General features: G+C 48.2%; 1 protein-coding gene across 1 annotated transcript in view; it reads right to left on the minus strand.

The window, feature by feature from the left end:
- Nucleotides 1–5,096: 5,096 nt before the first annotated feature.
- LOC146199477 (peroxisomal ATPase PEX1-like) overlaps nucleotides 5,097–14,414 on the minus strand; it is an 85,859-nt gene continuing 76,541 nt past the window's right edge. Inside the window, exon 22 of the mRNA XM_084594958.1 lies at nucleotides 5,097–5,155. The gene's annotated coding sequence lies outside the window, so the exon portion shown is untranslated. The remainder of the gene's footprint in view (nucleotides 5,156–14,414) is intronic.

The raw sequence follows: 14,414 nt of genomic DNA on the forward strand, positions 1-14,414 counted from the left end.
GCGTGTGTGCCGACGCACTGTTCTGCTTACCTGTTTAGGTCATTGATCACGTTTTGCTTTGCAATTCGTCTCCCTAGGTAGATGGATTTATTGAAAGGAAAAGGCAGAGAGGTTGGCCGGAATAATTCAAATCTGGCCTGCTACTCTGCACTGGGGAAGGGGAAGGAGAGAAGAAAGAAGGTCATGACGGGTGACGGTGTGGGAGAAGACATATGAAATACATATACAGACACAGTAGCTTGTTTTACAAGCGCGAATCAAGTCCGCTGGCGCACAAAAAACGGCAAAGAGCACGCACTGCCTGGACACCCTTCCCCTTGTCCTGCCAAGCGCCCAGCATCAGTTCCTCCGACAGAGGCCTCTTGTCTAATCGCTTCAAGGAAGCGGCTAGCACACTTCGTTCGCACGCATACGCTGGGCCCACCAATAATATATGGTTCACAGTCTCTGGGATGCCACAAGTTGAACATTCCAGCGAGTCCATTTGGCCAATTAAATGTAAGTACTTGTGCATGAAAGCCACGTTTAAACAAAGTCTATGTAGTAAGCATGCCTGATGACGCGGAATATCACGCGGAACATGAAATTTTAATGTTTGATCGAGCCTTCTTAGACGAATGTGTCGGGTCTGGCTGGACCCAGTAAGCTGGTTCCTTAGCAAGGCAATGAGTCCTTAGCAAAGCACAGATGATTAAGGCACCTACCATTACCACTTCATCCATCCTAAATAAAAGATTCTGAAGACCGCTTGTAAGCTCTAAACACGCGATGAACAGCACTGCAGAGGTCGTGCGTTCCTGCCGACACCCTTCTTTACTGGTGTTTAATTACTTTCTTTAAAATGAAATTTTGCCTGCGCAGCCGCTATAGATATCTGGTTCAATAAACATGGCTCTTCTACTAAGTCAAATGCTTCTTCGTAATCTATGAATGTCATGTACGGTCGGTTATACTGTGCACATTTCTCTAACACCTCATTTACAGAGTGAATATGGTCTTCTGTCGAGTCCTCTTCACAAAAACCTACCCGGTCATTCGGTTGATTAAGTCTAAGGTTGTTCTGAATAGTGACTACCTTGTATGTAATAGGCGGGCGGTCCGTAATTTTGCAGGTTTTTGACATCTTCCTTATTAAGAATCAAGATAATGTTGGCGTTCTTCCAAGATTCCAGTAGGTTCATGTTCACGTTATTTCGTATGCAGGGTGGGAATTTTTTGCAGTGCAATCTCCTCATCGCATTCAAAAAATGTATATGTTACAAGACCCACGCTAGGTGCTTTCTTCGTTGGCACTGCTCTAAGGGTTTCTTTACTTCCTCTTTCGTTACCGGAGCGATGTTTATCTCCCCGATAACTTTGGCTACCAAAACTCTCACAGTGCATCACGGCAACCTAGCGCAGCAACCTTGTTATATTTATTTTTTATTTTTTTAGGCTGATAGATGTAATCGCATAAGAAGTATTCATAAATGTCAGAGAGCGTGTGCTTAACACTCCATTCGTTTTGAAAGGCCGCTGTCAGCGCGGTGCTCTTCTACGCAGAACAAGATATTTCTCGAGTATATACCATGCCACCAGCAGGAAGAAACAGCTGCGAATCATGCCACATTAATTAACTATTGGCCGAATAAAAGACTTATTTCACTATTACTATTGAGAGGTTAATACATGCGCCTGTACTATCGTGTACAACGATCCAAGGGAAAGCTCCCGCTACCGCACAGAAAAGCCCGCGTCAATTACAGCTAGGCCGTTTACTTTCCAGTTTTAAATGAAGAATGCCCGTAAACGTACGGCCGCAAGAAAAAAAAAATGAAACAGGTCAAAACCGAAAGCGCCGGGTTCTTGCATATTGAGGATAGATAGCCGACAGTTTCTGCCAGGATTTTCCTACACATTTCCTCGTCAAAGCATAAAAATGCCGAGGATGAATTAAGAACTGCACCACCGGCATATTAAACTCATGCTGATGGGAATATCTTCGGAAGGCTTTGTTACCGCTTTCGTGTGCATGACCGACAGCACAAGCACAGGCTGCAGACTCGATTTTAAGAAAGGCTGCCATTGGCAGAGAATTCTACTTGTTGATGCTTCGATCATTTTTATCCGCGGTGAATAAATCTCGGGTTTCGGCAGAGCTCACGAAAAAAAAAAGAAAGAAAGAAAGAAAGAAAGAAGAAAGTCTTAATGAACAGTACCACATCACTGTCGTCATGTAGCGCTGCAATATGGTGCATGTTGCAGAGAGGGAATAAAAGAAATTCGAACAAAGCGGCGCATACGCACTCCGGTGCTCAAATTTTTTGTGTCCCTGGGCAATTACAAACAGATGTTTATCGCCCATGGTCGCTAGGGTGTTTTTAATTACTACCCGGATTCACGCACGGCGACAGTAAATTCGAACAGCGGAATGCGCAAGTGCTGTAGCATTGGCATCTCATTTTATCGCGGTATACCATTCTTTATCATTTATTAAGATATGGACAAAAGGGTCACCCCACAGCATGGCCGGACTCGAGCGGCGGAGGCGCGCGCAGCCGTTTGAGTCCGGCCGTGTCCAAATCGAGCCCTCAACGATGTTTCTGAAACAGGCTCTGGCCGATGCTTTGAGGCATCAGCACGAAATTTTGCCTTTTCTAAATAGCACTGACGCCGTCAAAGAGAGGAGTTCAGACCTCAAAGCACTTGTCTAAGTTCCGTAATACTTGCAAGAACTTCCATAATATTCTTTAAATATAAAATTTAGTTTGGTTTGAGGCATTTAACGTCTCAAAAAGGCTATGAGAGACTCAGTAGTGGAGGGTTCCGAAAATTTTGACCACCTGGGGTTCTTTAATCTGCACTGACATCGTACAGCACACAGGCGCCTTGATTTTCGCCTCCATTGAAAAGCACCCGCAGCGGCTGGAATATCGATTCCGCATCCTTCGGCACACAAGTCGAGCGCCTTAATTACTGCGCCACCGCGGCGGGACAAAATAAGATTTAAATCTCGTTACTCGTGGTCACGAGGGCTCTACAGCCCCAACAGAACCACGCACGCGAGCTATGTCCTCTCCTTTGTGTGAAACTTGTCATCCTAATAAAGAGGGGGAATGGGGCACCTGAACTTGGAAAGTCAAGTACATATTGCAAATAGCCTAAGAATGCAGCTCCCCCTTTTTACGCCATTGTCTGGAGGGTCTCCTTTGAGGAGAGTCCGCTCATTTCTGTCTTCTAGCTGTACCCGACTATAGTGTGCATGTGTGCTAAAGGTCGTGCGCGCCCTAACTCAGACGCCGAACGTGGTCTTTTTTGTACAGCTATAGCTATGTAGAAGCAATGACCACGGGGGTACCATTTTCGCGACGCGATGGTCATCGGCGTGTACAGCAGTAAAATGAATGAGACAAAGATTTCTCAAGTTCAAAGTGGGAGTGTATAAGAGAAGCCCAATGGCACCATTTTTGTAAAGCCGGCTTTATTCAGGAATCAAAAATCAAAAACATCACAATTATTGAGAATGTAAAAAATAATGCACTTGAAAGTTAAAAAAAAAAAGAAAAGTGTCAGCGGAGTCGTCCCTTGCTTTGATGTGTCCCTGCTTGCAGCACACGCGCAATCCGACTCGAGAGTGCCCCACCACCGACACAGTAATGGATGCTCTTTCGACGTGGATGACAAATATGCTGCACGAGCTCCTCATAGCAAATCACATCACCCAACTAACCCGTCTGCGAACTTCGTCTCGGGTTACATCCTTAGTTATTTCTGGACAAAACACTCGAGGCCTCCACATCCAGCTCATCTCTTGACTGCACCATGATGTCCTTAATCTCATCATGCGCAACACGTACATTGCGCACCATTAAGACGTCCAATGGCTGCACGCCACTGCTGTCAGCAAACGGGAGCAAGTTGACAAAGTTTGATCTCGCCAGGAACTACTGCTCCCCTGCTACATCGTCCCTGACATCAAGCGGCAAATTTTTTCCGCGAGGATCAGAGCAACGCTTGCCTTTCTTCTTTTCTGCTCCATCGCTTCCACGGCTTGTCGGGTGAACCTTCCTGCTCGTACAAAACCACCTGGCTCTGTATTACATTTCATGGGCTTGCTCTAACATCCTCTCCTGCACGAATTTCATGGGCTGGCTCTAATATCCCCTCCTGCACGAATATACCTTGATACCCGAAATGACCGATACCCGGAGGAGCAGCTGACCGACTCTCGCAAATGCTGGATGGCAGGGCGGACGTCCCCTGCCCGCTGTGCTGCGTATCCACACCTCGCGTCTGTCGCCCCTATATTTTACCGTAATTAAAGTAAAGGTTATTTCGTTTCACGTTACGTGAAACATCCTGAACATCACACTTACTGCACAGCTAGATGAAGGACACTTATGGTAGCAGCGCACTACTGAGGGCAATATATAGGCAGAAAAGTGAGGGCACCGCATGATGGCAAGCAACTCTCACTCTTCGGATACTGTGTGCTTTACAAATGAAGGGGAAAGATACGAAGCGCGGCCACCCATTTGAAATATATGCTCCCGACGGAATATTTTGCATATAACTTAAATGTGTTATTTGTTAATAAGCGCAGTATTTGTCCCTTTCATTTACATTGGCACAACGCAAAAAAAAAAAAAAGAAATACCACTACGCATCGAACGCTGCTAATCAACCACAATCCCCCTGTAACCCACTATTCCTTGACCACACCATGGAAGTCGATAGGAAGGCAACTCTCAACCACAGTGTAATGCAGCCGTATAATGTCATGTCACTGTTTACCAAAAATAGGCACTTTCCATCAAAAGGCTGCCACTAGCATGAGGGATGTCTACACAAAACTTCGCACGAACCATTAAGGCACAATTAGCGAACAAATCGCTGAAAAATAGAAAAATGGCTCGCATATCTTTACCGATCACTCTCGGGAAGCCCCCGAAACAAAATGACGGCTGCGTAGAAGCATGAAGAGGAAAAAAGACAACGGGATCTCGCTTTTAACAGCCTGCATAGTCATCACAAAGCACAGCAGTGCCGCAGACACCAAGCGAACACATCCAGCTGAGGCTTTCGCGCCGCTAGACGGGCAGCACATCTCCTGTTTCTTTCATTTCTTCCACTTCTTCACAGGAAGGTTGCCGCCGCACCACTGGATAGTAAACATCTGCAAAAGAGACATCACACATCACTGAATCCATGTGCGAATTTTTTTATCTAAAGGCTTGCTGGCTGAGGAAGAGAAACATTAAAGCATATACCTGCAGGGGAAAGACAAGCACAAGTTACTGTGTCAACAAGTCAGTAAACAAATGTTGGAAATATAAGGGGCGATGAGTTATAAACGAAGGGAGCCAACAGCCACGACATAGAGAAAATAATAGGCAATGTCCTTTTGTTACTGATCAATGTGAAATGATTTATTCATGGAGATAACTCATTAGAAAGCTCAAAAGAAGCACATGCCTCCGCTGGATCCGAACCCACAACCAGTGAATTTCGCGCCTGGCACTCTACTAACTGAACCCCCTACGCTTTCTTCTTATGTATCTTATAAGCAGCCCCTGACTTCCGCACATTAGTTTCCTAAACAGCCTAAACAGGGTCTCAAAAATAGCAGCCACGACGTCATAGGTAGCGTAATAAGGTTATTAAACAGCCGTTAAATCACGTTCCACGTGACACTAGCGGTAACACGGGAGGTTCCACGTCCGCGCGGTTATGGAGGAGGGCGGCGCTGGTGAACGCTCTCAAGGATAGGCTGCATGCAACATAATTGCTAAAAATAATTAAGAAGATTGATAAGCCACCGCCATAGCTGAGTTGGCAGAGCAACGGACGCACAATTTGGGGCATGTGGTTGTTTCAACTCATAATTAGATTATTATTTCGTATTGATCAACAAGAAAAAAATACCCAATGATTTCTTTAGTGTCAGTGGCTGTTCGCTGCTTCCGTGTGTGTCTACAAATGTAGCCCATTCTGCGACAAATTCGTCCCTTTAAAAACAGCAGTGCCAAGTATACGTGCAACGACCATGTCAAACACTTGTCAATCCAAGACAGTGACATTTTAGCGTGCTGCGCAAAAAATTAAAAGACAATCACGAGAGAGAGAGAGAGAGAGAGAGAGAGGGGGGGGGGGGGGGGGGGGAAGGCACAAATAATAACCAAACGCGCGTTATATGCGCCTTCAAGTGCCAATAAAATAAAAGGCAGCGTTCGATGTCGTGCATACAGAGCATATATATTATATAGGCTCTTCTCGCGCGCACAGTGCGACTGTTACTGAAAAACGCGGACTTTGGTGGTGTTGGGCATACTAACCACAACCCTGGACATCAAGAACCATCACCGTACGCTGCCTTCAGTTCGCGTGAGTCGGTGAATCACCGACGGAAAACAGCACAGAAGCGCATCCAATGAAACTAACTGCTATTGGTCTGGCATCGCTACATTTAAGCCAGTAGCTAGCCTACTTCTCCATTATTAAAAAGAAAAAAAAAAGATGCCCACTTTCATTCCTTACTGTCTACATTGTATAGCACGTGGAAAAGCGTCGGGGCGAGAAAGAGAAATCGAGTCCCGAGCCTTAATCTCCGCCACCTCACCCTCAACCGCGGCAGTCGCCGTCTCATTTGCTCGCCTACGCGAGAAAACGCAGTTTTTCCATCCAAAGCCTGACAATGGGGGAAGCCCAAAAGCCAAAACGCCCCAAATCCAGACCCCTTGCAGGGTCCCGTGTTTCATCCTCTCGAGAAGGAAAAGAGGAGAATAATAAAAATAACAAAAAAGAACGGCTGAGAATAGCAGTGTTTCGAAAACCACCATGCTCGGTCGCGCGAACGCACCCGGAAGGACCCCGTAAAGCGGCCACCGCCACACGGCACGCGGCTCGAAGTCCTCGAACGTAGCCAGATGACGTCACCGATAAAACGCGCCACCAGCCCCCGAAGGCGCCGAAAATAAAAGAAACCCGCCGCGCGCGCTCGCTCTCTCTCGCGCGCGCATGCCTGACTGACAGCTCACCAGACGCATGCATCCGCCCCCCCCCCCCCCCCCCCCCCTTCGCCCTTCGCTTTTTCCCGAAAAAGAAATGAAACACTGAAACACAAAAGGGCGGACAGCAACATCGTCCGACGATTAAAAGCTCGCGATAGGCCGCATCCCCTCCCCACCGCACTGCTACTACACGCGCTCGCGCCCACAATTGAAGCGGTGGCCACCCGAAAAGCGGACGGGCGGGCGGCCAGGTCGTCCTCCCGTTATCTCGAAACCGCGCCCGTCCTGTCCATTGTCGCGATCCAATGTGGAGGCAGCGGTGGCAACAGCAAGGAACGTATACGCGAAGCCACCCCGATGACACAAAAGGTGCACCACGACAACGACGATGGTCCCTTCTTTTTTGAAAAGTAATTCAGCGCCGCCCGCGCACTATCGCTCCTCCGGACGCCCCCGGGAGCGTCGAGCCGTTATGACACACGCTGTCACCGGGACGTCTACGAAAGCGTACGCTTCCTTCATGCATCGACAGTGTGCGCGATACGCGGTGCGGTTGCTGCTGCTCGAGGTCTCTATTATCTAGCCCACCACCCCCTTTTATCCGCGAAAAAAAAAAAAAAAAGCCATATAGGCCAGACACTATCGCGAAATGTTACGCGACACAATCGTCATTTCAGTTTTTCTCCCGGCGGCGTCAGAAGTGACGACCCTATCAGAAAGCTGAAATATATATAGCAGTTCATATCAATGCCGCGAATAGGGATGAGCTTGGCTGTGTTGCCCGCCGACTCTCGCACGCTCCGTAGCGTGTCAGTAGCAAGAAGTGTGTTCTGCACCTTTGAATAGCTTATTAAACAACTTGCGCAACGCAAACAATCGCGTCGTTCACACACACACACCAGCGACAGGGCCCCTTGCGCGCGGAAGCGACACGTGGTGGAACTACGGATCGATTTAACTTGAACGACTAGCGGCACTGTACTAGCGGGAAGTCAATGAAAAAAAAAAAAAATCACAGTATACTATGAGCCTCCTTTTCACGCCACCGGATTTGGATGGATGCTTCGTGGCTGCCCCTGCCTGGCGCTCCAATAGCTTGTGTGTGTCCCTGTGCATCCGCACTCGTAACATTGTTAACGTACGCAAGCGCAAAACTGTAATTTCTGTAACTCGCTGAAGCAGCGTCTTGATCGTTTGGGCGGGACCCAGAGGCTTCGGATGCCCGCCGCCGTATGAAAATTCCTTTCAAAGTTAAGTGTTGCCGGTTTGGAGACATCGGGCTACGGCAGCCATATTTATTCCTACTCCGGAGGCGCGTGGAAAAAGAACGCGGTACTGTGAAAACTTGTATCCTGAAGTCACTGAACTTGCGACATCTACCGGGAGGCAATGGAGCGAGCTGTGCCGCTCGGCTAGGCGCATAGGTTTGTACCAGCTTGGGGACGCTTTTTCCTGGACGTTTATTCCGGGGACGTTTTTACCGTTCCAACACCTGCGCCACAGATACGCGACCCGTCCGCCACATCTGCGGCGAGCGAATAACAGCGAGCGTGCAGACTACTATGCGACTCAACGGCACATTTTGAGCGCGCGCACTACTCTATAACCGATATTTTATTTTAAGCCACTCAATTCCATAAAGCATGCGCCGATAGCCCGATATCACTGAGCTTTTGGACTCATCGGTCGACGAGTGTAAATCAAGAGGTCCGTTTGATTCCGCTGCACCCGCTGCTCCAGTTTCGTTCACTGAACCTCCGTAAAAAGCAGTTTGCCACGAGCTACAACAAGGCTGCCCGTTTAGGTTACAGGAGAAAGCAAGCTCGTGGAAGTTGATTTCCGGGGCGGCTTATCGTGTGAGTACATCTTTCACGACGCCATCGGAAACGGAACAGGCCAGTATGAATACGAGTCTTACGGAAGGATTGAGACTCCCTCCATCGTTAAAGTATTGCGAGTAAGTGGAGCCATCAGTAAAATGATCGCCAAGATTTCTTTACCGCTATATTATATATTTTGTTTTTCTTAGTACAAGTCAACGGAACATGGAACAGCTTCCCGGGCCTCCACTTGCGTCAAGAGATAAAATTACTCAAAGCGGCATCCTGCAAAACGAATCTCTCTGCTACAGTGGAGCGGTGAAACACCCTCGAAATTTAACACTAATCAAAACGCAAAAGTAATAAGTGCGAGTCATAATAATAATACTCCTTTTTCAAGTTCTGAAGCGCGACATGACGTTGAGCGGTCCGTACAACGTGACCTGGCGCGATCGGGGCTAGTTTGCTATTTTGAAATCAGCAGCGCGAAGCAGTGGCGCAGACGCTGGTGTCTGTCGTCGTATATAAAGTACACGTCTACAAGCCACGCTCGCGCGTGCGCACTGGCACATGCTCCTGGGAAGGTCCTTGGAGTCATGACTATTCACGGTCGCTGCTGCCAGCACAATTAGGACACTCGCGGTACTCTGAGCCTGAATACTTTATCCAGTGAACTGTCCGCGAGGACGACCAGTTCTATAATCGCTACAATATATCGCGAGCTCAGACGCGCGGGAAATTGTAGCGAAGTTTGTGCTGCAGTGATTAGATGCGATATGCTACCCGGTCTTAAACTAGCGATAGTACTACAAATAGATTCGCCCCACCGGGGTGCCGCAGTGGTTAGGGCACTCGACTGCTGTGCCCAAGGATGCAGGATCGAATAGCGGCTTCGGCGGCCGCTTTTCGGTGGAGGCGAGAAGCTAGGTGCCCGTCTGCAGGGCGATGTCAGCGCACGTTAAAGAATCCCACGTGGTCGAAATTTCCGAAGTCCTCCACTACGGTGTCTCTCATAGCCTGAGTCGCTTTGGGACGTTATGCACCAAAACCAAACCAAACAAATAGTATTTTTTTTCACCACCGATAACCCAGTAATGACTCAACTATCCATAGTAATAACGATAGTTTTGCACCACATTCTTACACCTTCCCATCTCTGCCTTTAAGTGTTTAGCTGCATTCCAGTAAGATTACCGCTGCTAGACAACGAACGGGCTGAGCAGCATTCGAAAGCCAGCAGCAAAAATAACGTGGCATGGCAGAACACGTGCAAAAACACAGAAGCAAGAGACAAAGTTCTCCATATTCCAAACCCACAAAAGTTGTTCACACGCACAACTCCGAATAAAAGCGTCACCACCGCTGCCTCAGCCACCCTCCTCTTCCTATGAGGAGAGGACCATGCCTACTCGCGCGTGAAAACACAGAAGAGTGAAGAGCCCGCCGCTGGGCCTCTGCATCACTCCCTTAATTCGTTTCCAATCTCGGCTATGCAAACTCCGTTTGCACTCAGTCAGTGCGCATACTCCTATTGCTTTTGATGCTCTTTTTCGCGTACGCTCTGGCGCTTCTCAGCGCATGTGTGCCCCGCAGCGATTCGCAGTGTTCCGCAAACCTGAGCTCCTCTCGCGAGCCCCCTTTTCGGGGTTTTATTTTCTTTGCCTTCGTTTTTCCCGGGACACATGCCCCGGAGCGGCTACGATTCGCGCGACCGGAAGTAACGACCCTCTTCCTAACGGCGCGTTTTTGTGTCCGCTTCAATGCGGAACTGTCCGCAGAAACCACATTGGCGGGCGCCTCAGCACCACGTACACCCTCGGCTACGTCTCTTGCTCTTCGTTTCTGTTCAAGCTTGCCTCCAGCCTTATCGCTCTTCCTCTCCGTCAAATATGCTACAGTTTGGTCTGTTCGTTTTCGTGACAATTAAGTCAGACATGCGCACTGGTGCCGGTACGGCACCCCCCCCCCCCCACACACACACACACACACACACAAACACACTGTCAGTATGGTCGATGAGTGGCACAGCAATAGCATATGGACTACGCAGTAGATAACAGCCGGGTTGATAAAGCCGGTTTCACAGGTCCTGAATAAACTCAGAATCGTTTCGCGAGTTGGTGAGCTCTAAACATTGCGTGGAAAGTTCAACGGGCTCAAGCGCAGACGTCCTGTATATACAGAAACACTAGGTATTACTAAACCAAGTATAGTTATGGCATATCTGGCCTTGGTTTCGGTTTCAATTCCGCTTTTACTTGAAATAATAGTTTTCGAGCCGCCAACGACGCACGAATGTATTTCTTTACCACTGAAGGCCTAAGTGAACGCAAATTCGAGGTTGATGAATACTCTATGCAGCCACGCTACGTATGTTGTCGAAACAAGCGCACTGAGAAAGCGCACAGAAACCGGCGGGTAGACGCAGCAGAAGCCGACGTACTCTTCGCGGGATTCCCGACAGACGGCGCATCCATCACATTTGCGGGGCACATGTGCAGTATGTGGTAAATCAATAAAAACAATTGACCATCTTATACTCGAATGTGATGGTCTCCATCCGGAAGTCGATGCAGACGCAGTTGCTCTTCCTGAGGCCCTGCGGTTTAGAGATACCAGTGGCCGGGTGAATGAACCTGTGGTGGAAGCTAGCAAAAAACGATTGGAAGATTGGTGGCTTGAACATAACGTTAGTAATGTAAAAATGAAAATTCAATAAATGGAATAATGGTACAGTTAACCGATCTAAAACAATAAGATAGAGGGGAAAAACGAGCATGACAGCAACTGCTATCACCCCTTTCAAAGGCGAGGCTGCTATATTCCGTCCGTCCAGGGCGTTGTGTACTCGTTTTAAAATGCACTACACTGCACTGGCTTACTAGAGTATAATCTTGATGTAATAATAATGTGAATATTTCTTTAATAACATAATATTCCAGAACACGACCCGCGAATTTTCTGAAGGGATTATGTTCTGCCGTGCAGTGAGCTGATGAGCTGATGCGTTTCGGCACGGTAACTTTGGTGGCATAGTGACGGATAGTTGCCCCCGAGTATAGTCGCATGCTTTCTTTTGCTCTCTGTGCTTCCATCATTTTGTCTCCTTGTAATGGTTACCGTTCTCTGGCTTAATAAATTGCAGTTATGTAGCGCAGAGTTTGCGTCAACGTCTCCTATTCAGTTCGGAACTTTTCGAGCGATGAGTGGAGATAAAGTAAAAAACAGTTCTTGCGGCTTCCACCTCGAATTATATATTGTAAACACTGCGAATTAACGTCATCTTCATCTGCGCATATCCATCATCATCGGTCAGCTCGTCTGGAGAAGACGAAGTGTGAACAAAACGCTGCTGGTTGTCAGCTGCAGCACCGGCTTGTCTGTCAATAGAAAAGTGGACCTGCCGGTGCTTCCCCCGTATGAAAGTAGAATTTAGGAAGCGGCGCGCTGCTTACCAAGGCTGCACCCGGTTGAGCTTGACCACGGAAAACCAAGTTCCAGCCACTACACTTTATAGGGCGCTGCCAGCGGCTGATGCACGATGTCACACGGATGGCTGCTCTAATAACTACATGAAGCGCGTAAAAAAAAAAAGAAAAGAAAACGCTGTAAGCCACGACGCACAGCTAACAACCCGCGAGAACTATACTAACCACGTAAAACAACGCAAATTAGCTGAGAGACATGACGCCCGCGAACGCGTCAATACGCCACGATCGACGGATGGCCCACCACTTAAAAAATGGGGAGACACTTATGTTCCACGTTACGGGTATGACGCGATAGCGGCCTGTGACCTTCTCTAAGTACGAAGTCTCATTAGCATACAGTCGCGAGGTACCGCTCTACGTGAAAGGCCACACACCACGGCCCTGTGTACTTAAAGATATCCACTTGTACTCAAGTCACACAAGTAGACCTCGGGTGTGCCGCTTGGTGGCATGTCTGGCTCGCAAACCAAGGGTTGTCGGTTAGAACCCAGCCTAAAAATTTTCCTTTCAGCGCAATCAATTACTTTATAAAGTTCAACCACCTGAGAAAACGGTGACCATTAAACAACATTACAAATCACGTTTTAATCATTTTCATTCATATTTCCATGTGTGAGGTCGGGCCTATGGTGTGTTTGAAATTCTTGCGCGAAGTCATGTACCCATGACATCATGACCCATCGGGATTTTGCGCTCACTGCGTCGATGAAGCCGGCTTTTTTGCGACACGGGGCCCTTACGCTGCCGCGTGGTACAAATTTACACCCTGCGCCAAACTCGGGGCCCAAACCGCCAAACTTCCACCGCTGACGTGGCCGAACACTCACTCATATTCCCCCAATGGCGAGTCGAGCGTTTTATATTCATTACCGCGTATAGTATCTGAAAGGCGCTCGTCATAACGCGGCTGGCGTACCGCCTACAATCGTAAACAGTTTCAAGTTCAAGTCTTCGCACGCCCTATTGAAAAGAACACGGTCACGGGCTAATTCATACTTCATCACGGAACCAAAACAGCGCTAACTTTCACGAAACTATAAGAGTAAAGAAAAGGCGCATCGTCCCGTTGTGGTCGTATTTCTTTCCGCTGTCACCCAGCCCGTTAAGAGATTCAGCGCTTACTTCACTCACAGGTGTCGCACACTCATCTGTTAAGCAGACCACGTATAATTTCGGACTTCATCAATCTGCACAAGTAAACACTCGAGTCGTTGTCGTGCTTGTGGCAAGTTCGAATTCCGGACACGGCTTTGACTGCCGCATCATTTCGCAAGGTTTTGTCAGTCTAGAAAGCTAGGCTCCTTCAAAATACATTCGAGAGACCACAAACAATTCCTGCGCTATCGGCTTCCCAGCAGTCTTCACGCGCAGTATTCCCGCATCGGTGAAGTCAACAGGAACGGGTACTTGTGTATAAACATATTCACGGAGCAAATTTACCCCGAACACGTCGTCCTCACTCCCCGGTTAATTTGAAAATCGCGCTGAAAATTTGGAGCAAGAATTATCTCTGAAGCGCTTCGAATTCGAAGTTGCCCCTTCCGAATCCAAGAGAAATGCAAATTTCCTTATTTCCCCAAAGAGGAAACACTAAAAGCTACAAGACAGCAACAATTTGCGGTGAAGACAAACACCACGTCAAAGAACTTTTCACGATAAGCAAACAGTTCAATAATATAGTGTGGGTAACCACTCAGCCCAATTCAATGACCCGCTATCAGGCACACATGTGAAGTTCAGCAGGCTTAGTGGGCTCGAAAGAACGCCGCCCTCGGACGCGTAAGAGACAGGGGAGGGCAGGTTTGAGGGTGGCGGAAGGAAATAAAAAGCCCCACATACGCTGCCCGAGAGCGAGAATCCCATTCGCCCTCTAACACCTTCACCCGACCGCACGACGAATGCCATTGGCCGGAAGCGCATCACGTGATCAAAATCAAGAAAACGTGGAAAAAAGACGCCCGAACAGGCCCAAATCGTTGTCGTTCGTGTATTCGCGAATCCGTTAAAAGCCACCGATCCGTGCGTAATTCCCACTCATCAGGCAGTCAAACGTGCGATCGTCCTCTGAGGAGCCAAAGGCGTTGTGGAGGAGAAAAGAGCCACAAAAGTCATTC

The sequence above is a fragment of the Amblyomma maculatum genome, chromosome 2 (genome assembly GCF_055883805.1).
Source record: "Amblyomma maculatum isolate TAMU_Amacu chromosome 2, ASM5588380v1, whole genome shotgun sequence".
Classification (NCBI taxonomy): Eukaryota; Metazoa; Arthropoda; class Arachnida; order Ixodida; family Ixodidae; genus Amblyomma; species Amblyomma maculatum.